This window comes from Cydia strobilella, chromosome 8 (genome assembly GCF_947568885.1).
Source record: "Cydia strobilella chromosome 8, ilCydStro3.1, whole genome shotgun sequence".
Taxonomy (NCBI): Eukaryota; Metazoa; Arthropoda; class Insecta; order Lepidoptera; family Tortricidae; genus Cydia; species Cydia strobilella.
The window spans coordinates 2,821,610-2,846,224 of record NC_086048.1 but is presented as its reverse complement, the minus strand read 5'-3'; the positions used below and the strand labels follow the sequence as shown (position 1 = coordinate 2,846,224).

The 24,615-nt window shown below is 37.5% G+C and overlaps 1 protein-coding gene across 1 annotated transcript in view; it reads left to right on the top strand.

The window, feature by feature from the left end:
- Nucleotides 1-553: 553 nt before the first annotated feature.
- The window catches only part of LOC134743464 (alkylglycerol monooxygenase-like), a 49,972-nt gene continuing 25,910 nt past the window's right edge, over nt 554-24,615 (top strand). The window contains exon 1 of the mRNA XM_063676903.1: nt 554-744. The gene's annotated coding sequence lies outside the window, so the exon portion shown is untranslated. The remainder of the gene's footprint in view (nt 745-24,615) is intronic.

The window sequence follows — 24,615 nt, the reverse complement described above, 5'->3', positions numbered from 1 at the left end:
AAATAGACCTTCAAATTTTATTGGATTTGTTCTGTTTATACATAATAATTAATAATATAACAAAAACAATTTTCCTAATGCTAACAAGTAAACATAAACTTCTGTCTATTATTAGTTTCAGCTAAAGCCGTGGCAGTTAATTAAAACCCATTTGAAAATAAACACACAAAATAAGTAGGTATAATGAAAATAAATAAAAGAAAATCAATGCCTTTATTTAAGTTTAAAAAAACATACTAAATAGTTTTAAAAGGAGTGCAACATGGTGTTTAAAGATCGGCAATGCACATGTAACTCCCCTGGATTTGCAGGCGTCTATAGGCTACGGACCCTACGGTGCTTACCATCAGGCGGGCCGTATACTTGTTTGCCACCGTCGTGGTATAAAAAAGCGGAACAAAATATTATACACAGACACAGATGTATACCTACTAAATCGCAATCGCACATCAGCGAAATATTTGCACTGTCAATGCAAAGGCAAACGAAGTGTTAGCACACGTCCGTCTATTTATACAAATACGACCAACTCACAGCGTCGTATGCATTCATTTGTTTGCCGGCGCGACGGCCGATCAATCGTACATTCATTCATTCGACTAGTTTCAAATTGAATTACCAATTGAATTTAATTAGCGCGGTGAAGGGTTAATTCTGAAGATAGGTTATCTTAAGATTGTTTATAATGTTAGGTGTGAGTGTTGTGTATTGACAGTTTTTGTTGCAAGTTTGTGATTGTTCGTGGTGAGTAATTTATTTTCTTATTCATTTTTATTTGTTATCTTCGTACAAAAATTAAAACAATACTAGGTTCAATCTGGGTTCCTTATAGTACGGGAAGTTAATTCTCGTGCAATCTTTGTGTAGTGATGCTTGTACTTGTGTAAAATAGTTATTTGTTATACAAGGGTGCAAAGTTGTATTTTACCCGCGAGTGTGGAATTGAAACACGAGCAAGCGAAAGTATTCTATAGTTGAACCACGAGCGAAGCGAGTGGTTCTAAAATAGAATCCTGAGCGTAGCTAGTGTTTTAACACACGAGAAGAAAAATACATTTGCACCCGTGTGTAACACAAAACTTTTCCCCTCACTATAGTGAGGAAAGTGCAACATCCACAGGCGTTAGATCATCTTCATCAACTGGAATCACTAATTTTTTTACGATATTATAACAAAAAACTCTGGAAATTCTGTACTTTTACGTGAGAAGTTTTTAAGTAAAATTTATGTTGACAATGTTGACATTTCTGACGTATGAAATGTCAATGATGCGTTTTGAATTTGCATCGACTTAACTTGTGCGTTCAGAATTATATTTAACATAATTATTAAAAAACAAGCGTTTATTATGGAATTTTAAGGTTTATGACTTAAAATCATTAAATAAAGCTAAATCTGGTATTTTTTATTAGATTCTCAAACCATTTATTTAATATCGAACGAACCATTATTATGAGCGTTTTACGTTTTGTTATCTGTCAAGCTACTTAAACACGCTCCATCCAAGGTCAAATTACTTTCCCCACTAGTGGATAAAATGCGTTTTTCCCCGCTTGTTTTAAAGGATAAAAGACGGCTTTCCGAGCTAGTGAGGGGAAAATAAATAAATGCTAGGTTGAAAGTAGGCTAATAAAAAAAAACCGGCCAAGTGCGAGTCGGACTCGCGCACCGAGGGTTCCGTACTTTTTAGTATTTGTTGTTATAGCGGCAACAGAAATACATCATCTGTGAAAATTCAACTGTCTAGCTATCACGGTTCATGAGATACAGCCTGGTGACAGACGGACAGACGGACGACGGAGTCTTAGTAATAGGGTCCCGTTTTTACCCTTTGGGTACGGAACCCTAAAAAGGTTGAAAATGAAATAACAATTCATACCTAAAAGATGATAATAATTTTTTTTCATTAATACTACCCAAATAAATATTTAATTTTAATCGTAAATAGAACATAGTAGGTAAAATAACATATTTACAATAATTATCATATTTTAATATTACTTTCTTAAATATTTACACTTAACAAGAAAAGTTACCCATTATTACTAAATGTTTTAGTAAGCGTTTACATTTTTTAATTTCTTTCAAGAGCAAATTTCACTGTTTTATTTCCTTATAATATGAAGTAGGTACCTTATACCATAGAGTAACTTATACTAGAGCGGTACTGTCATAGTAAATTTTGTAACCCCAGTAAATTCACTGCCATCTATCGACATACTTTAAAACTAAAAATGAAGATTTATAAAAATACGTTAAAATGTATTTAAACATGGATAAATGATTTTTTATTTGCATTAATTATTTTTATATTATTTAATTACATGTCAACCTTAATATAAAATATATTACAAATAGCATTATTATCATTAGAGCGTCTTACACTATGTATTAGAGAATAACTCCCTATGGTCGTAAAACGCCTGCTCGAGAAGCCATTTTTTGAGCTTAGTCTTAAATATAGGCGCACTTGGTGCAGCAGTAATGTCAGCCGGTAGGTGGTTGAGCACCTTACGACCCATGACGTTCGTAAGTTTTCTCGATTTTGCGAGTTTATGTGAGACAAGGGGCAACTTTCGAGAGCGAGCGCTGCGGGTCGCGTACCTGCGCGTAACCACATCATTGATCACGGGTGTCGCATTTATCTCTTCTCGCGTAGTCACTGCCATTTGCAGGAATATGAACGCCTCTTAGAAAAACATGATCATATAAGGAGATTTTTCGCCTTGTGGCTCAGGGAACCGCTTTAATACGATCGCCTGTCCTTTCGCACTTACATACTTGTTAGAACGTGACAGGCATGGCGACAAGCGATAAGAATGCAATGTAAGGTCATCTTTCTTATAAAAATATTTGCTGGTGGCTCATTTCTAGCATTTACGGATTGTAATTATTTACATAACGACTAAAGATAACAATATGTGTACTGTTTTAAGACAGGTATTACAGTGATTTTCATTTAATAGATTATAATGTTTATAAAGCGCTCTCCGCAAGCAATTTTAAACTTTAACACTATAATAATACAGTGAAAATTATTCTCAATTTTGCAGGCCGCATTTTGAATTTGGCACGACTGTCTAGAACAACAAAGGAGATATCAAAGATATGTTATTTCCGTTGAAAACTACATTATGAAAAATATCACAAAGTAAACAGTAATTAGTTGGAACTTGTAAGATATAAAATCAGTAAAATAGTATCATATTGTAGAATGCGCAGAAAGTATGTGGCAATTCCAATAATTACTTACTACTGTAAAAGAACATAAAGGTAGGATCCTATAGAAGTGGCGCGTGCGGCCGTGAGGGACAGAACATACGCAATGCGACAATATGATTGGTCGAGTAGATTTGTAGCCCACCATAAACCATGAAAATTTACGGTGGGCAATTAAAAAAAAAGTGAGGCTGTAACAAGGACAAACAATAACAACGCTTTCTCTGCTACTCCTACTGAATGATGCATAAGACTATCCCGTTCTGACAGTTTCCCCCCTCTCATGCATAATCCAGTTTTATACTAGTCATGGTAAAGAAAGGACGCTTTGCACAAGGAATTTCATACATTGACCCGCCTGTGCCTATTTGTATCACACGCGCGAAATTCAGCCATGTTGGAGCCCCCTGTCAGCTGGCAGACAGATAATATTTGTTTGTGTGCGTATGTATAGGCATAATGTTTATTGAAATTGAAATTGAAAAACTTTATTTCAGACATTAGGTTATTGTAGTGTGCGTGACCGCTAAGAACTCTTTCCCACTAACGTCCAGTTTTTTGATACGGTTTTCTGCAGGATCCAGTTTTCTGTAGTATGCGTCCAGTATCCCGCAAACATAATGCTCGTGTGAACGTTACTATATTAGCACTTATACTACTAAAACGGGATCCTGCAGAAAACTGTACCAGCAAAAAACTGGACGTCAGTGGGAAAGAGCTCTAAAGACGGCGCCCGGACGCGCCCACGCGGCCTGACTACTCGGATGTCGGATCCTACATCCGATATCGGATCGGACAATGTGAAAGCGCTCTTAGGCAGAATGAAATGGTAGTATGCGAATGACATTCGGCAAAATAATATTCGGCAATTTAGAGAGCTTATACTTACCCCCAACAAACTTTATTTTATCGGGTTTTACATCTAATTACTATACCTACAAATCACATTTTTAATTATTATTCGACTACCTATAGGAAGAAAGATAGTGTTGGCCGAAACGTTAATACAATTTAAACGTTAATTTCAATTAACGTTCGGCCAACACTGCTCGGCAATATATAATGAAGCATAATATTTTTCTTGTAATATTATGACACTCTCTTCCCTCTTCTTCTTTTCCTGTTACCCCCTGCTGGGGTGTAGGGCTCGAATCTTGTTTTTCCATTGACTACGATCTTGAGCAGCTTGGGTAACCTCCTCCCACCCCATCAGCAATACACCCAGCTCTTGCTCCACAGAACGACGCCAAGTGGATTTAGGGCGACCATGTTTCCACTTGCCGGAAATACACTATTATATTATGACACTAACACTTGGAAAATGGTTCTGACAACCCAAGTTAGCTCGTAAAACAATGCAGGAAATGATCTGAATATCTTTATCTCATAAAGTCGATCTATAAAGCTTACTTCATGGATGTGGCCTCAATTTACTCATATCCGTGGTGTTTATTTCGTAAATATCCGGAATATCTTCCTGACCGGAAATATTTTTTTATACATTTTTAAAATTATTTTACTTCGGCAAGTGTGCCTAAAATAACGTCTGTATTTTATAAATATAATATTTTACAAGATGTAAACAAACAAAACCACGTGACTGTTAAACTCAAACCACATCTTTTTCATGCAAATCACGTCGGAGAAACGCCAAAATATATTATTTATTATTAGGCCGTAGTGAATCTGACTAAATTGCCGGTTGGTACAACAGTCTATTTAATAGTAAAGGTTGTCCCAAAAAGGACGCAAGATTTGAAATTGATGATTACGATTGATGTTTCGTTATAAATTTGTATATAAAATCTTGATATACATAAAATAGGGTTATTTGTTGAATAATACGTCAGGCAAATGTCCTCCTAGGCTTTGTTGGCACATACGCACTCTGTTGTCAAAATTTTCTATGACCATTTTTTTTTTTTTTTTTTTTTTTTTTTTTAATTTATTTAGGCAACAAACAGTCATATACAAAAATGATGTAATAATAAGCAATGTGTTAATAGACCTTGAGTGCCCTACCTTAATTAAATAATTTCTAATCTAAAGTAGCTAGTGTAGGAGCAGTAAGCGGAAAATAAAGTTATCATTAATTAACAAACTTATCAGTAACTTGAAGTGTATCTATATTCATTCATCCATGTATATGTATGCACGGACAGGTTGCTTACTCGTACATACAACCACACGGGGTACACAAAGAAAGTTATAAATTATTTGTGCATAAGTTACCTATTACAATGTTAAATTATAGAAGTTGTTACAAAAGTTTAATTATACCTACTTAAATAAACAGTTTGTTATTGTTTACAATTTCGATTTGAAGTGAGTAATAATTTGTTTTTTAAAACTTTCACAGGTTTTATACGAAAAAAGATCAATGTGGGATACATTTATATTATAATAATTGAGACAACGGTTGAAATAAGAATTTGAGCAATATCTCGTACGAGAGAAAGGAATAGAAAATAATTTCTTATGGCGTGCAGTGCGTCGAGGTATCTTAAATAACAACGTACCAAGAAGTGAGGGGGAGTCAATAAAGCTGTTAATGATTTTGTAGAGAAACATTATATCAAACTGTGCTCGACGATCTTCAAGTGTCAGCAATCCATAGTGAACAAGACTATTTTTATATGAGTTTCGACTCCGTCCCATACGGAAGTCGATAGACTTGAGAAATTTCCTTTGTACACGTTCTATCCTATTGATATGACACTTAAAGAAAGGGTTCCAAATGATACACGCAAAATCTAGGATTGATCTGACTAAACTGTAGTATAATATCATGTATGTAATTTCGTTTTGAAAAGGCCTACAAACCCTTAATATAAAACCAAGTTGTTTGTAAGCCCTTTGAACAACGATATCTATGTGATTATTAAAAGTAAGTTTATTATCTATTAAAACCCCAAGGTCACGGACTTTGTCAACCCTGATTATGTGGTGATTATTTAATATATAATTATATGTTATTGGATTTTTGTTACGTGTAAATGTGATTATATTGCACTTATCAGGATTAAGAAATAGTTGATTACTCTCACAATAGTCAGACAGAGAATTAATATCGGCTTGAAGCTCGCAACAATCATTGACTGTGTTAATAATCTTAAAAATTTTTGCATCATCAGCATATAACAGGTGATGACTGCTGCCAAGTACATCACCAATATTATTTATATAAAGTGTAAACAGTAATGGACCGAGATGCGACCCTTGAGGGACACCTGAAGGAATGTAAAGAAAATCTGACATGAAACCTTTGATCGAAACGGCTTGTGAGCGATTTGTGATGTATGACTTGATCCATCGGAACAAGTCGCCATGTATTCCGGCACTCCAGAGCTTCTCTAATAAGATTCTGTGACTAATTTTATCAAAAGCCTTAGAGAAGTCCGTGTACACGACATCGACTTGGCATTTATTATTTAGTGCGGTTAGTAAAAAATCTGTAAAGGAGACTAAGTTGGACTCGACACAACGACCTTTGAAAAATCCGTGTTGATTTGGAGACAAAAAGTTGCGAACTGCAATTTGCATAGATGCAGCTGAATTTCTCCGATGCAGCGTCGAATTTCCTCTTTTAAAGTATGAGTAGTTGTGGGTTTATTGGCATAGACTTTAGACTTTAAATATCCCTAAAAAGAAGTCTGAAGTCGTTAAATCCCAAGATCTAGGGGACAATTCTGATCACCGAATCGAGAGATCACACGACTAGGAATTTTCGAACCGTACCCGCCAAACTTTCATTACTTTTGAAATATTGTTCAATAATAAAAACGCGTTGATCTTCCGCATAACCCGCCATTTTTACAAACCCTAAACATTCAGCTGTCAAATAGTTTTTTTAGGGTTGCCAGCACTAAAATACAAAAATGGCGGCAAATTGAAATCTTGCGTCCTTTTTGGGACACCCGTTAGTATCGTTTATTGCAAACCATGGTAGTAGTAGTAGATAATGTGAATTATCTCAGATGATTTTTCGGGCAACCAACTCGCATCAATAGGAAAATTACCCAAAATACATTAATATGCGTAACCAAACGTTAGTAATGGCAAGGCCAAGGCTCTCACGCCAGTAAAACTTAAGGTGACATTCGGATATAAACTGCAGCTGCATTATTGTTACTACATTACTGTTGCAACATTACTGCAGGGGATGCTGCGTTGATGCCGCCGAGGTATCTGAGGGCCTACCGCGAACACCGAAATTAGCGAATTGCGGGGATCTTTCTCTTTTACCCAATGAAGGTGTAATTAGAGTGACACAGAAAGATGCCCGCAATTTGCGAAGTTCGATTTTCGCGGTAGGCCCTGGCGTGAGTTCTGACCATTTCCTTGATAAAATAAGTGATTGTAATTCGGCGGTGAATATCACTCCTTTTATCAAAGAAATTGACAAATAGCTAGATACAGGGGTGACATCAACGCCGCGTCTGTAATATCGCAACAGTGCAGCTATAGTTGATATCAAAATATCACTTTTAAGAATGCAGTCTTAAAGGTCGGCAACACACTAACAAACCTTCTGGTGTTGCGGGTGTCTATGGGCGACGGTAATCGCTTACCACTAGGCGATTCGTCTGATTGTTTGCCTCCTATACCTATAATAACTATCTCCTATATCATAATAAATATTAAGAAAATTGACAGTGACAACCATCCAGCGCTACAGCAGTAATGTTACAAAAGTAATGCTGCTTCGGTTGCCAAATGCCATCTGAACGTCACCTTTATACAAAACACGTTCAACATAGTTGAGTCTTGTTTCAAATGTAACTTGAACTTGAGATGCATAACAATTATGCGCTGTGGTAGTTCAACTATTTTGATAGTGAAATGTTTTGCCAACTTTATGAACAGTTTACAAAACAACATTCTCTCGTACGCCTCAATGCAACGCTATTGCTTCTTTGCCACTGAGGAAGTATGAAATGAATAAAGGCTAGATACTTATTATTATCGGAGTACAGAATGACTCCGTCCGGTCCGGGTCTGGGCCGAGGCTTCCTACACTTCGTTTTCTATAGAAAACCCTTATAAGGGGTGATCGCTCACCACAGGCCCGGACTGTTTTAGCGTGTGTCATCCTTAACACTGGATCTCGATTGATCCTGTTTTCTATAACAATCTAATGAAGAAATGCGAGTTAGAGGTTTCCTAAAGAGAGTCGAAACACCTCACATTATTATATGGTGACAAAAGTGACGAAACGAACGAACAATAAATAATATAAGTACATATAGAAAATAATTAAATTTATTTGTAGAACTGGCCGTGATGCATCATTCTGAAAATTTACACAATTCAGTTATTATTTCTTTGATCTGGATATTATTATATTCTCTATATTATATTCTTTATTTATTTTTCTTCTTTGTTATCTAATCATCAATCAGATCAGAAAATCGTAAATTGTTTCTTTTTAAATATCCCAAAGCATTATTATTTTTCAATTACACATTTGTATTTGTATTTATATTTATATTTGTATTTGTATTTGTAATTAGCCATTGGTATTGTTATTCATATTGTGTCGAATTTCTAGGCATTCATTTTGTACACTAAGATGTACGTACTTATATCGTCAGGTGACAACCAAAACTAATTACTACTACAAAGCATATTGAACCGTATTACTACCAAGACAAGGTCGATTTTTGATATTTTTTGTAGTTAGCGACTTTTGGTTGTCAAGTGACTATATATGAGACATACGAATTTACCGGCTAGGTGACTACTTATGTTGTAATTTTTTCTTTATTTATGCAAATTACATTCACATATCCAAGTCACGTTCCGACTCACGTTCTAGATAGTAACCGATTGGAGGTCGACGTCTAAAAAGTCGTAAATAATGAATGAACTTATAAACAACACTCGACGTTTGTTCAATTCTATCCATTCACAAATTGAGTCGATAAAGCTGTGGGCAGACTAGCGGTACTAGCATAGACATAGTATACAGTGTGGAAAGATAAGTCGGGCCCTGGAGGGAAACTATCTGAAATCCTTAAGGGACCCACTGACTATCAGTCCGCCGGACGATATCGGCCTGTCAGTTAGAACAAAAATTTGACAGTTCCGAACAACTGACAGGCCGATATCGTCCGGCGGACTGATAGTCAGTGGGCCCCTTTAAGCTGGCTCATTTTACTTAAAGGAGACATTCCTTTATTTTTAAAAAGAAACAAAACTGCATTCAAAGATTTACTAAAACTCGCTTGCCTCGCCCGGGACTCGAACCAACTAGAATTAAAAAAACAAACACTCCCTATTTTATTATACTAATATGTATATTTATATACAAAATAACACTACTTACTTACAAACACACATTAAGTACAAGCGTTAGGTACTTATTAACAAAGGAGGATTTAAATAATAAATATTTATACGACTCTGTATGCAGCCTAAAGGAAGGGCACTTATCAAGACAAGTTACCTTGACTGTTTTGTGTACTCGTTAGTCGCTAGCGCAGCGTCTATCGTAAGGTGATCGTAAGCGAACAACTCGCGAACGCGAATCAAAGCGGCGCGGCGGGCTCACGGCGTTCGCGTTCGCAACGAGATCGCCCACGTAGGACACTTCTATAGGTATCAAAGGATTGATTCACCCCGCGCCGCATCGCTTCGCTTCGCGTTCGCGTGTTTTTCGCCTACGTAGTACGTTGCGCAAGTTGTAGAGAAAACTCGCGACTGTCTTACTGTCATATTGCCTCATAAAGCCGTCTTAAAGCCATCTTTTTTAATCGACTTCAAGATTTTGAAGTACCTACGTTCTCCATTTCCCATGATCACTGTTGTTTTTATGCATATTCATGTATGTATCAAAGGATTGATTCACCCCGCGCCGCATCGCTTCGCTTCGGGTTCGCGTGTCTTTCGCCTACGTAGTACGTTGCGCAAGTTGTAGAGAAAACTCGCGACTGTCTTACTGTCATATTGCCTCATAAAGCCGTCTTAAAGCCATCTTTTTTAATCGACTTCAAGATTTTGAAGTACCTACGTTCTCCATTTCCCATGATCTCTGTTCATGATCATGTTTTTATGCATATTCATGTCAAGTCAAGTCATTCATATTCATATCAGGATCCGATGATGAAATTCTGTGGGAACTCTTAAAATAATATTATGATTACAGATATAAGGATACCTACTCGAATGATTTGCAATTTTTAGGGTGTTGTACCCAAAGGGCTTACTAAGACTCCGCCGTCCGTCTGTCTGTCACCAGACTGTATCTCAGTGATAGCTAGACAGTTGACATTTTCACAGATGATGTATTTCTGTTGCCGCTATAACAACAAAATATTAAAATCAGAATAAAATAAATATTTGAGTCCCATACAACAAATGTGATTATTTGGCCGTTTTTTGCGTAATGGTACGGAACCCTACGTGCGCGAGTCCGACTCGCACTTGGCCGGTTTTTTATAGTTATTCGTACATTGCTCTCAAAATGTAACATTTAGTGATGTGGAACCTCTGAGAAATAAAGACCAGTTTTAAAATGATAGTTATCGGGTTATTGAGCTCGATATAGGTATTTGATCTTAATTTATTTTATTGATGATAGACACATATTTTATAGTATGCTTAATTCGTTCCTTTCTTTCCTGTATCGTAGTCAAGGGCATAATAAAAAAATAAAAATAAAATATATATAATGTCTCGCGTAAGAAAATTTACCCTCCCATAGAAAATGGACCAGCCAAAATATATGAAACAGCCAAAAATTTTTCGCGATTTCGGGGTTGGTCCCATACTAAATGTTGATCAGTATAATCCCAAAACCTCCCTGGCAACGGGAATGCACTTATTTTTTAGCCATCGTGTATTTTTTCAGTATTTGGGATTTATATTTTATATGTAAAAACGAGATAAATATGTACCAGAGTCGTTAACTTTCATTTTATTACCCGCAGAAGTGACGTTTTTACAAGCTTTTTATTAACTTGCAATGTGTACCCATGTAAGTATCTATGTATGAACTTATGTAACTATGTATTAAGACTAGTTTATTTATTTTATTTTATTAATACTTTATTTCAAGCAACATGGCTCATAAAAGCAGTGAAACATTAAAATTGAAAATAAAATTGAAAATAAAAAATTAAGAATAAAATTTAAGTTAATTAAAATTAAAATACAAATTCTATTGACCTATGGGAAACATGTCAGAAAATATAATTAAGATTTAGAAAAATATAAACATATTATTATTGATTGTATTCTTATTTCAATTTAATTTAATGTCAAAAGTAAAATCATTAACATGTCTCCGATAAATCAATTAATATTATACATATATCTTTTTATTATAAATATATCTCTATCTTATAATTGCACGCTACGGCTCTGTAGCTAATTGTGTGCCATGTGGCGAAACATAGTGATACTATATTATACATTTAAAACCTGTTGTACATACCTATGTTTAACAAATAAATAATTTGTAATTTGGGTCAAATCTTGCAAGTTAAATTTGACCCACTTCCCGACTTCCAATGAAGCTGAAAATTTGCATACACAAGTAAGTCGGGTGACTATGCAATATTATGGTACCAGCTACCTAATTGTGTTTGGGGTTTTTAGAATTGTCTCGATGAGTAAACAACGACACACTTATTAACAACACTTATGACCTAGTTTTACTGACACTAAAGGGACCCACTGACTATCAGTCCGCCGGACGATATCCGCCTGTCAGTTAGAACAAAAATTTGACAGTTCCGAACAACTGACAGGCCGATAACGTGCCAGTTGCCTGTGGAAAGAAAAGTACAGTAAGCGATAAAAACTTGTACCAAAACTTATTCGAAAATGTGTTTGACCCGATTCATCGATATTGTACAATCGCCATCAGATATATCGGAGCGCCCAAGGTGGTCACAATATCTGAACACGCACTCGAACGCCTTGACAAAAGAGGCGTGTTCAGATATTTGTGAGCGCCTCGGCCGCTCCGATATATCTGATGGCAACTTTACGACTATGAGTGAGCCCAAAGCTTCATTTTATCTTGTCTTACTCTTACTTCCTCCTTCATTCCTATCCCATATGAATCTGTTTACATACTAGTAAACAAACAATCTATCAAGTGTAGGTACAAGAATATGCTTCCCGTAATAACTCACTGTTTATAGTTATGACCTTTTCTGAGGTCTCTATTAGAGAATTAGCTTAGCCGAGCCGGTTCGCGAACGGGTTTGGTATTTTAGATTTGTTATGTAAAACACGTGTGTCGTAGGGGTCATGGTCATTCAAATATTAAGTTTTATTGATTTAGTTAATGGAAAAGAAGAAAGATCAATAACAGGGTACAACATATCTAATTACAGAGGACGAAGATAGTGAAATAACTTCAATAACAGTATGTAAAGAATGGGAGCGTATTTCTGCCAACAAACTGTTATACAGTTTGGCGGAGGTTGTACCAATTTGAAAAATGTATGCTGTTTTCATGAATAAATAATGCTATTTTTTTATAGATTACGGCTACTACGACGACTTTGACATTGACATATTCGCTAACGTCTGCGTTACTTACTTTCTATACATCTCACTCGCACTAGTAAGTTACAAAGCTCGTCATAGTCAAGTATCGGGATATTAAAATATAGACTTACCGGGACCATTAAATTTGTAGGCTGACGGAAGCTGACAGATTAAAGGAATTTCACAATGTCCAAGTAAAGTCCTGAATAAGCTACTTGCCACTTATCTGACGAATAAAGTCATCGTTGGCATTTCACAATCTCCAAATAAGCTTTATCTGCTGGATAAAGTGCTTTATTTGTAGGAAATTTTATCTGGCAGTTAATTTATTTGTAAATTAGCTGTCCAATACTTTACTTGGACATTGTGAAACAGGCCCCTAAGAGTCCTCTAAGCTCACTTTTCACCGATTTGATTAGAAAACGTGAAGGAATGTTCATAGAAACTTGACATTAATGATGACAGCGCCACAATTTGTCATTGCGAATACCATATGCAGAGTGAGCTTAGTTCGACTCTATCTTGACGACCGGTCTGGCCTGGTGGGTATTGAGTATTGACCCTGCCTGTGAAGCCGTTGGTCCTAGGTTCGAATCCCCGTGGCATTTATTTGTGTGATGAACACAGATATTTGTTCTTGAGTCATGGGTTCGTATATACATACAAATTCAATTACAGACATCACAGTAACATATCAGTCACTCACTCGCACACTTATCACACACACTTTTACATTTCCGCGGCAATTTGATGATTTGTTTTAGTTTTAGTATTTGTTTTAGTTTTAGTCTTAAGTTTAGTTCGTTCTGGTGTTGGTTTTTTCTGTAACTTTCGTTATAAATATATTTAAAAAAGGCGGTAATTAATATTTTGTTTGTTTTAATTTTCTGTTTAATAATGTTTGTATTTTTATGTCAATGTAAATTTTATTTGTGTGTCGTTGGCGTACGTGTCGCCATTATTTTTAGATTAAGCCAGGTCCCCACAGAAAACCAGCGCCACGGTTTGCCGCGGCACTATGCTGAGTGGGGATCCTTTTTGGCGTCCAAATGTTTTTTTGTCTGCATGCTTTTCTTTTTTATGTACTATGTTGTGGCGTCAAATAAATGTATTTTCTTTCTTTCTTTCTTTCTTCTATATCGTCGTCGCTTTGCTTTGCTTAGTTTGGGCACGTATGACCTACATATTCACTCCTTAGATTAAGGTCAGACATAACAAGATCATCCTGCATAACTAAAATTAGTTACCAAACGTACACTTTCTACCAAAACAGTAACTATCGCCATTATAGTCGTACTTCGACCTTCCTCACAGAAAGGTCGTCTATTCTCGCAACACTGTCAACGAACACATGTCGAGCCTAGCACGGGTTTAATTATTGGACTTATCTTGTCAACTGATAGCGGTAATAGATTGTTATAGAAATATAAATCGTGATACAATGTTGCTATATCGATAAATAGTGGTAGTACGGATTGTGTGATCCTACTTCAGTGTTTGGAATGTTTTTTTTTTACACAGCAAAAGATGTATTGTATTTTTTACCCCACCAGCTTGTTTAGCGTACTTGGTGTATAATTATAGCGGGTAAAATAGTGTTTTGCCCCTTCAGGCAGTTACTTCTTCTAAAGGGGCCCACTGATTACCAGTCCGCCTGCCGTCCTAGGCCAATAACGTCCACACACATAAGCGATAATTGCCTGCTGCCACCTCTGCGACAGACTAGCAGTTGAGAGTCGTCAGTTTTCCGCCGTACGGCCGCCCGCCGGCAACGGTCTGGTATAAGTTTTGACAGGGCCCTATAAATTGACAGTTCACCGGACGATATCGCAACTACGTAGGCGAACGACACGTGAACGTGAAGCGAAGCGATGCGGTGCAGGGTGAATCCATCCTTTTAACATATAGAAGTGTGCTACGTGGGCGATCTCGTTGCGAACGCGAACGCCGTGGGCCCGAAGCGCCGCTTTGCTTCGCGTGCGCGAGTTGTTCGGTCAACCACGCCGGCGGACTGGTAATCAGTGGGCCCCTTAACGCAGCTTGTCATTCTATATTGCGGATCTAGTACAGACAATATTTTATAATTTATAAATGATTAACTTTCTAACATGTTGTTACGGAAGAACAAGGACTAATGTTATAAACATGGAGTTAATAGGTAATTTAAAGGCATACGTAAACACTTGAAGAAAGAATAAGGGAACATGATTTGCAAATTGAAGTTCTTAAAAAAGGTTTTGTAGAAATTTAGGCGGCCCACTGATTACCAGTCCGCCGGATGATATCGGCCTGTCAGTTGTTCGGAACTGTCAAATTGTTGTTCTACCGACAGGCTGATATCGTCCGGCGGACTGATAATCAGTGGGCCCCTTTAGTGTCAGAATAGAGTAACTTATACTAGAGCGGTACTGTCATAGTAAATTTTGTAACCCCAGTAAATTCACTGCCATCTGTCGACACACTTTAAAACTAAAAATGAAGATTTATAAAAATGCGATAAAATGTATTTAAATATGGATAAATGATGTTTTTTATTTGCATTAAGAGCCCGTAGTCGATTTGAAAACGCGCGAAGATACGACTTTTACACAGTAACCGAACGCCGGCCGCTGCTTGAAATAACGCGACCGCCTAAACAATATTGATACTTTCGCATAATGTTGCGTCACTTTATAACTTTAATTAGGTTAAAATAAAACTTTTGGTAAATTTGATATAATCGTTTATTACTCTTAACAATTTTCCTATGTATTCATATAATACATACAAATTATATAGTATGATGATAATGATTTGCACTAAGGCAATATCTTATATATATATAATCATCTTACTCGCGTTATCCCAGCCTTTTTGCCACGGCTCATGGAAGTCTGCTGGGGTCCGCTTGGCAACTAATCCCAAGAATTGGCGTAGGCACTAGTTTTTACGAAAGCGACTGCCATCTGACTTTCCAACGTTCCAACCCAGAGGGGAAACTAGCCTTTTGTTGAAATTTGGTATACAGATAGTTTGAATCCCGGGGAAGGTCATAGAATACTTTTTATTCAAGAACTTACCCTTTAAGGGGGTGGAAATTTGTATGGGGAATCAATAAACGCTGAACCGATTAAGATGAAATGAGGTATGGACATAGTTTGAGTCCTGGGGAAGGACATAGGATAGGTTTTACCCCAGAAACGGGGGGGGAGGGGGGGGTAATGGAAATTTGTATGGGGTCCAATAAAACCGATTTGGATGGAATTTGATATTATGGAGATAGTCTTAATCGTTGGGAAGGGTGTATAATAATTTTTATTTCCAAAGTCATCCTCTTCTCTTCTCCATTCTTCTAACACTCGCTCAACGTGTTATTGGTTGTACGATGAATACTGCTCAAGATCTGGAACACCTGGAGTGCTTCTGGGTGCAAAGGGTCAAGGGTAACACTCGCTCAACGTGCCGCTGGTAGAGTTTGATGGGGATAACTCAAGACCTGGAACACCTGAAGTGCTGCTGGGTGCAAAGGGTCAGGGGTAACACTCGCTCAACATGCCGCTGGTAGTGTGTAGTGTACGATGGATACAGCTCAAGACTTGGAACACCTGGAATGCTTCTGGGTGCAAAGAGTCAGGGGTAACACTCGCTCAACGAGCTGCTGGTAGTGTATGATAGGAAAAGCTCCAGACCTGGAACACCTGGAGTGCTGCTGGGTACAAAGGGTCAGGGGTAACGGGTAATACTCGCTCAACGTGCTGCTGGTAGTGTATGATGGGGAAAGCTCCAGATCTGAAACACCTGGAGTGCTGCTGAGTGCAAAGGGTCAAGGGCAAAGGGTGGGTAACACTCGCTCAACGTGTTGTGGGTAGTGTATGACGGAGACAGCTCAAAACCTGGAACACCTGGAGTGCTGCTGGACGCATCGGATCAGGGGTAAAACTCTTTTAATCTGAAGTTGGTAGAGTATGTTGTAGGCAGGTTAAGTTCTTCAAGACCTGGAACACCTGGAGGGCTGCCAGATGAAGCAGGCACCTGACCAGAGCTACCACACGTTTAACATGCAGTAGGTACTGGGGGTTAAAAGGGGGTGGAAGTTCTGATAACAATAAATGAACCTGAGTTCCACTAAGTATAGCCAGGGTTCATCATCAGCTCTATCTTGGGTACTGCTCTCCCATTTGCTCATCAAGACGTGTCAGAAGACCAAAACAGCGTGTGCCTATATTGCACCAAACCTGAGTTCCACTAGGTACAGCCAGGGTTCAGCATCAGCTCTATCTTGGGTACTGCTCTCCCAAGTGTTCATCAAGACGTGTCGGAGGACCAAAACAGCGTGTGCCTATGTTGCACGAAACTTGAGTTCCACTAGGTACAGCCAGGGTTCAGCATCAGCTCCATCTTGGGTACTGCTCTCCTAATTGCTCATCAAGACGTGTCGTAAGACCAAAACAGCGCGTGCCTATGTTGCACGAAACCTGAGTTCCACTAGGTACAGCCAGGGTTCAGCATCAGCTCCATCTTGGGTACTGCTCTCCTAATTGCTCATCAAGACGTGTCGGAAGACCAAAACAGCGTGTGCCTATGTTGCATCAAACCTGCGTTCCACTAGGTACAGCCAGGGTTCAGCATCAGCTCCATCTTGGGTACTGCTCTCCTAATTGCTCATCAAGACGTGTCGAATAACCAAAACAGCGTGTGCCTATGTTGCACGAAACCTGATTTCCACTAGGTACAGCCAGGGTTCAGCATCAGCTCCATCTTGGGTACTGCTCTCCTAATTGCTCATCAAGACGTGTCGGAAGACCAAAACAGCGTGTGCCTATGTTGCACCAAACCTGCGTTCCACTAGGTACAGCCAGGGTTCAGCATCAGCTCCATCTTGGGTACTGCTCTCCTAATTGCTCATCAAGACGTGTCGAATAACCAAAACAGCGTGTGCCTATGTTGCACGAAACCTGATTTCCACTAGGTACAGCCAGGGTTCAGCATCAGCTCCATCTTGGGTACTGCTCTCCTAATTGCTCATCAAGACGTGTCGGAAGACCAAAACAGCGTGTGCCTATGTTGCACCAAACCTGCGTTCCATTAGGTACAGCCAGGGTTCAGCATCAGCTCTATCTTGGGTACTGCTCTCCCAAGTGCTCATCAAGACGTGTCGGAAGACGAAAACAGCGTGTGCCTATGTTGCACGAAACCTGATTTCCACTAGGTACAGCCAGGGTTCAGCATCAGCTCCATCTTGGGTACTGCTCTCCTAATTGCTCATCAAGACAGACCAAAACAGCGTGTGCCTATGATGCACTAAACCTGCGTTCCACTAGGTACAGCCAAGACCTTCTCCAGAATGTAACAAACACTTTTCTAAAAACCGCATCAAAATCGGTTCAGCCAAATGCGAGATAATCGCGAACAAACATACATACATACATACATACATATACATACAAACATACGGGACAAACTGAGAACCTCCTTTTTTTTGAAGGCGGTTAATAAACAAGTACTTACAACCCAAGGATTAAAGTTTCTGGTCGCAGTTTACACGCACACAGTACAGCCAAACACGCAAACAAATATAACTTTTTACACGGCGAGCGACGCACACAATGATAAATAACTTCGTCGTCGTCGATGCAACGTGCGGAGCCGATTAACAAACGTCCTGCCTCTACCAGCTCCCGCGCGGGACTGAGGCCGCGGGCGCGTGTCACCGATGTTATACCACTAAAAGGGGAAGTTTTTAAAAAATCGTCAGAAAATAAAAGTTGCAACTTAAATAAAATTAAGTACAGCAACAGTTTAAGTAAACATTGCAGATTATTTGAGTATGCAATCTACGTCGAAAATAAGTAGATTTTCGGAGAAATTGTCACTTGTTTTGAGGTCATTTCTGGAGAAAATTGAATTCGTTTAACTTTCATTTCCTCGAGTTTTAAGTCATATAACAACAATGTAATCTGATAAACCTAGAGTACAGAATATGTGTAATACAAATTTACCATTTTTAGCAGTCCAAACTTTACGAAATTTACAAATAAGAGCATCAAAGTCAGTGCTTTACACGCGTTTACCTAAACGTCCATCAGAAAAAAATTCATTACTAATTTAGTAAGCCTTTTTTCAAAAAAATGATCTGATAAACCTAGAGATAAGAAGTCGTGCTAATAGAAACCAGTACTTGTTATTTCAATTAGGTAACAAAAGGTGTACAATTTCACAGAAGAAATCTATCAACTTTACATTTTTGCGACTAAAATCGTAACCGGGCTCTTAATTATTTTTAAGATTTTGACCCATGTTCTTTCACTGATATGCGTTAAAATTGTTAAATAACTAACGAAACCGTCAACGCCATCTATACGACAGTTGGCCAAAGCTAGTAGCGCCCTCTGAACGAGAATCAAATTTTCTTGATTTTCGAGGCACGTTTTTTCCTTAGACTGTATCCATCTATTACGGAGTTATATCTATCTTTGGTGTCAGTAAAACTAGTTCATAAGTGTTTTGCATAAACATTACCTAACTGTATAGGTATATACGTAGTAGGTAATTTATAATTATATTTATATACAATTTCAGAGATAAAGTCCACTTGAGGTCAAGTTATCAATTAATTAGAGATAAATTATGACACACATTGTGCTAAATTAAACATGCTGATATCTTGCCAGTGACCAGTTATTCCCTGGAAGCCCCTGGCGTCGTAGGCTCGTTGGGTGGACTGGACGACACCGGGAAGGTTTGCGGGTCACTTCTGGATGAGGTTAACTCAGGACCGGGACAAGTGGCGTACTAGAAGAGAGGCCTATGCTACGGAGTGGGCGATAAAGGGCTGATATGATGATGAATGTTGTTCAATACACACGTTGCACAAAGAAAGACTTTATTGTGTTTTTTTTCTTGAATACAAAAAAAAAACAAAAAAAAACCTAACTTCTGGTTAAAAACTGTAATAGATGTCATATATTAAAGAAAAAGTGGCGAGGCTTGTGGTCACCGTGGCGAGGTGGCCTAGGGGTTCATGGCGTTAGCCGCGACAGCTAAAGACGCCGGTTCGAATCCGGCCTTCACTGGAGGGCTTTGTCACTTTTTCTTTAATATATGACATCTATTACAGTTTTTAATTTATATTAGTGTGACTACTTAAAAAACACAAATCAAAATATTTTATAAAATTATTTGATTTGTTCCGAAACTTGTTTTAACTTCTGGTTGTTATTAAAACCGACCAAAATCAGTCCAAACGAAATTTTGGGTGTGATAAACTTGTGTTTAATAGTTTCACCAGTCAAGTACAGCTACCACCAGTTTGTCACTGACATAAACGCTACGTGCACGTAACTTACTTTCTATGCATCTCGCTCGTACTGGCATATTAGTGCGAGCGAGATGTAAAGAATGTAAATTCCGTAGACAGTGTTGACACTGTCAGTGATCCGTGTTAAAGGTGACATAATATGTATACAAATGTGAACACTGCACTCTGCACCATTAAAGTGGCCCACTGACGGCACTGACTATCAGTCCGCCGGACATCGGCCTGTCAGTTAGAACAAAAATTTGACAGTTCCGAACAACTGACAGGCCGATATCGTCCGGCGGACTGATAGTCAGTGGGGCCCTTAATAAGACTCACGTTTTTGATATGCCCGTTGAGCAGGATAAAAGGGTAAAAATACAGAAAGATGTAAACATCGATTTTAAGGTGTAGGGAAGTATCTAAAATAAAAACCAACTTACCGTTTCGAAACAGTAAAAAAGCCTACTGTTATGAAATGGTGAGCTGGCTTTTATTTTAGATTTAAAATCGATATTATAATCGGTATAAATAAAAACATTCGATAGAAAGAAAATTTAAGCATTTTTTTTTGTTGCAGTTATTTTCAAGTGCAACCAAAGAATAATTTTTTAAAGAGAAACTTTTCGATATAGGACTGATGCAGAAGTTTTTCAAATCTTACCACAAGTTACTCCCATTTACAAATTTTCACCTTTTTACAATAAAAAGGCTGTAACTAAACCTACGCTTAGGAGAAAACTGAACTTTATGCCCGTATTAATTTGACTGAAATTCGCACTACTCATAAAATTATTTTGTTAATGGTTTTAAACAGATCGTAAAATTAGGTAATCTGTGAACTGTGAATCAACTTTAAAAGAATTTTTATTATGTTGATTACAGTAATTAATTTCTGGTAGCGTTATTACTTCCTAACTGCTTTAATTCAAGGTCAGATTTTATTTACTGACTAATAATATAACGGGTCTATCGCGAATTTAATGTAAATTATAATCTGCATCTTTTTAAATGATTTTTACGCCTAAGACGGTAAACAAAAGCAATTGTTTCTTTTGTGTGAGCGGTCGGCCATTGTGTGCCATTATGTCTGACAATGGCACACGCCGTAGCACGCACTCAGACACAATGGCACACAATGGCCGACCGCTCCCACAAAAGAAACAATGGCTTTTGTTTAAAAGATTAGGGTTTTAGACGTAAAAATCATTTGAAAAGATTTATACTACATATATTATACCTTAATCAACAAGTTTGAGAATAAATCAAATTGTTTGTTGTTTGGGAACAAAAAGTAATTTAATTTGTTCCCAAACTTGTGGATAGATGGCAGACTTATGTCTTACTAAGATGACATATAGTTGAGAAATTGGGACCAGTTCCGCCGTTGCGGAGTGGCCTAGGGGTTCATATTCATAGCGTTCCGGCCTTCACCACTGGGAGGGCGTCGTCACTTTTTCTTTGATATAGGTATGACATCTATTTTAGTTTATACATTAATCAAGATAATACGTTAATTGTAAGCATCAACGCTGCTACAGCAATGTCGCAACAGTAATGCAGCTGCCGTTAACATCGAAATGTCACGTTTAATCGTCATCAAGGTTCATAGGGGAAAGTATTGTTATTCCAGAAAACATTTTTATCACGAAATATTTCTTCTGCGACTTCCATATTCAGACGTAACTATTGCGAAGATTCTTATTAGAAGTTTTCCGTCTGGAAGTTTTGGAAACTGGTATGGTGGGCTGGAAAAGTTTTATCATGAAAGATTCATGCATTAGAATTATAGAATTATTTTATTTCGACGTTAATAGGACATGGAGGAGAGGAGTCTCATTCTAATGTTGTAGTTATATAACCGTTTTTGCCTGCTTCTTGAAGCAGTGTAGCTTTGACCGGCTTTTAAGTTCATATTTTCGCAATACGTCGGGATATTCGTTTTCTCTTTGCATATCTTCTCAAATTTCTCTAATACGGCTGGACGGATTTTAGAGGATTAATGGGTATAGTCGGACGGTTTAAAAATGTCGGAATCCACTTAAAGGATTACCTACCGATTGTTGTCTTTTGTAAAACCCAACCGCTAATTGGCTGTGCAAAATGGAATGCAATAACAACAAAAGATTCCATACAGATAACAACCTTATCGCTTGAAAAATAGAGTTAAAATTGCAATAGCAGGTACTCTATATAGAACCTGTTGGAAATTAAACATGAAAATACCACCAGGTGTGGAATTTTGTTAAAGTCAGGTACAGGATGCTATATAATATCGAGTACGTGCTATTGCAATTTTAACTCTATTCTACAAGCGTAAGGTTGTTATCTGTATGAAATCTTTTGTTGTTATTGCATTCCATTTTGCACTGCCAATTAGCGGTCGGGCTTAACAAAAGACAACAATGCCATTCATCGGTAGGTAATCCTTTAAGTGGATTCCGACATTTTTAAACCGTCCGACTATATAGAGCACAGCTGATCCCATTATCACCGTGTCCGGATTTGATTATGGCGTCCTGGATAATTTAAAGGATCTCTTCTTCTGCGTACATATCGTAAGAACATTTCACAATATTACGGGCACATACAGCTCATATTGTATTTATAACCATCAAAAATGGTGATCCTAAATAAATACTAATCCCGTATTCATAAAACTTTTATTCAATCTATCTCTTTCTATCATACACATAATATTATGTCAAAATTTCGGATAAGGTCCAACGATCATTGGCTTGTTAAAGGGCCTGTTGACCATCAGTCCGCCGGACGATATCGGCCTGTCAGTTAGAACAAAAATTTGATAGTTCCGAACAAATGACAGGCCGATATAGTCCGGCGGACTGATAGTCAGTGGGCCCCTTTAGACTTAACAAGCGTTTATGAATAAATTATTATCATAAAATTAAGCGCAAAGATTATTATACGATGCACTTCACCTATAACTACTATACGTTACTAAACTCATAATATAAGTACGTTACCCGTTTAAAGTCTTCCAAGTTATATAACACAGACTTGCGGGCTTCAAGAGTTCAATGGTCTCTGTAATTCTACCCTTGGTTAGGGTTTATTACAGAGGACTGATTATCAAGTCTAGTTAATAGCTACTCGTATTCTAACTCGCAGCTATTCGTAGTGCAAAATGTGAAATGAAACCCTAGGGTTTCTGGGTCGATAGAGTTTAACCAAGCTAAGTTGGCAGCGATTTTGATAACCCACTGTGCAAGTGTTATTTTAGACGTCAAACTTCTATGAAATTATGACATTAAATAACACATGCCCAGTCTGGGCTATCAAAATTGCTGCCAACTTAGCTTGGTTTAACATATAGACTGACTTAGCACCGGAATAAAGGGGCCCACTGACTATCAGTCCGCCGGATAATATCGGCCTGTCAGTTGTTCGTAACTGAATTTTTTTTGTTCAAACTGACAGGCCGATATCGTCCGACGGACTGCTAGTCAGTGGGCCCCTTCAGGGTCGGTTGCACCAAACCATCTGTCACCGTTATAGCGTTCACAAAATTTTATTGTATGGGAAGTTTCATAGATCTCTGCTGCGTGACGTTAATATTTAGAAATTTTGCGATTTATATTTAGAAAATTTTTTTTTCGCATCGCACTGCACCCACCTTAACAATTTCTGTTTGGCCCAGTGGTTGACTGGTAGAGAATGCCTCAAGGCATTAAGTCCGCCTTTTGTACTTGTTCTTGTGCAATAAAGTTTAAAATAAATAAATCAGTCTGTTAACTATGGTTGGTGCAACTGGCCCTAAGTCACAGATAGTTTTTTTTTTAATTAAAGGAAAAATGGAAAGAATCACTGTTTCCGATAAGATTCAAACTTGCGACCTTTCGGAACACCGGTCACCAGTCCGATCGCTCTTAAGAGTCCGACTCGCACTTGTCCGGTTTTTTGTTTACACGCCAGAGAGGCGCATAGCATGTTTTCCCTTAACATTTGTAGTATTATCGCTCGCAGACGTATCTACTTGGTAAAAAATTGTTGATATTTATAATAAACACACTTTTGAAGGTTATATCTAAATTGAATATTCTTATGTAGTCGTTACTTTGTTTAGGAAACCATTAATAGGTCAAACGCCTATTACGCCTTAATAAAATAAGTACTTATTTTATTGTAGCTAACTTTTGATGTTACAAACACATTACTTTGTATAAAAAATAAGCAGAGGTTATCAATTTAGATGCAATGAGTTCAGTTATTTTCCTAACTAGCAAAGTTTTACGCATAATAACCAGATATGAAGTAAAAATAAAAATACGCTAACATTTACATTTATTTAGGTAATTTAATTTATTTATTTATTTCAATTGATATAAACTTAGTGTAACACTAAAACGTTTACATGAGACTATATTACATATGTTACCTATATCTAAGATATTAATATATTAAGAAACACAAAAAAAGAAATAAACAATGTCAGCAAAAGATAAACAAATAAATAAACATTTTACATTAAAATAAAATATACACAACACAATAAAAAAATACTACAATCAAATAATCAAAATTGACACACTTAAATTAAATTAGAGCAATCAAGTTACAATAAAACAATTAAATAATAACAATAAAATAAATA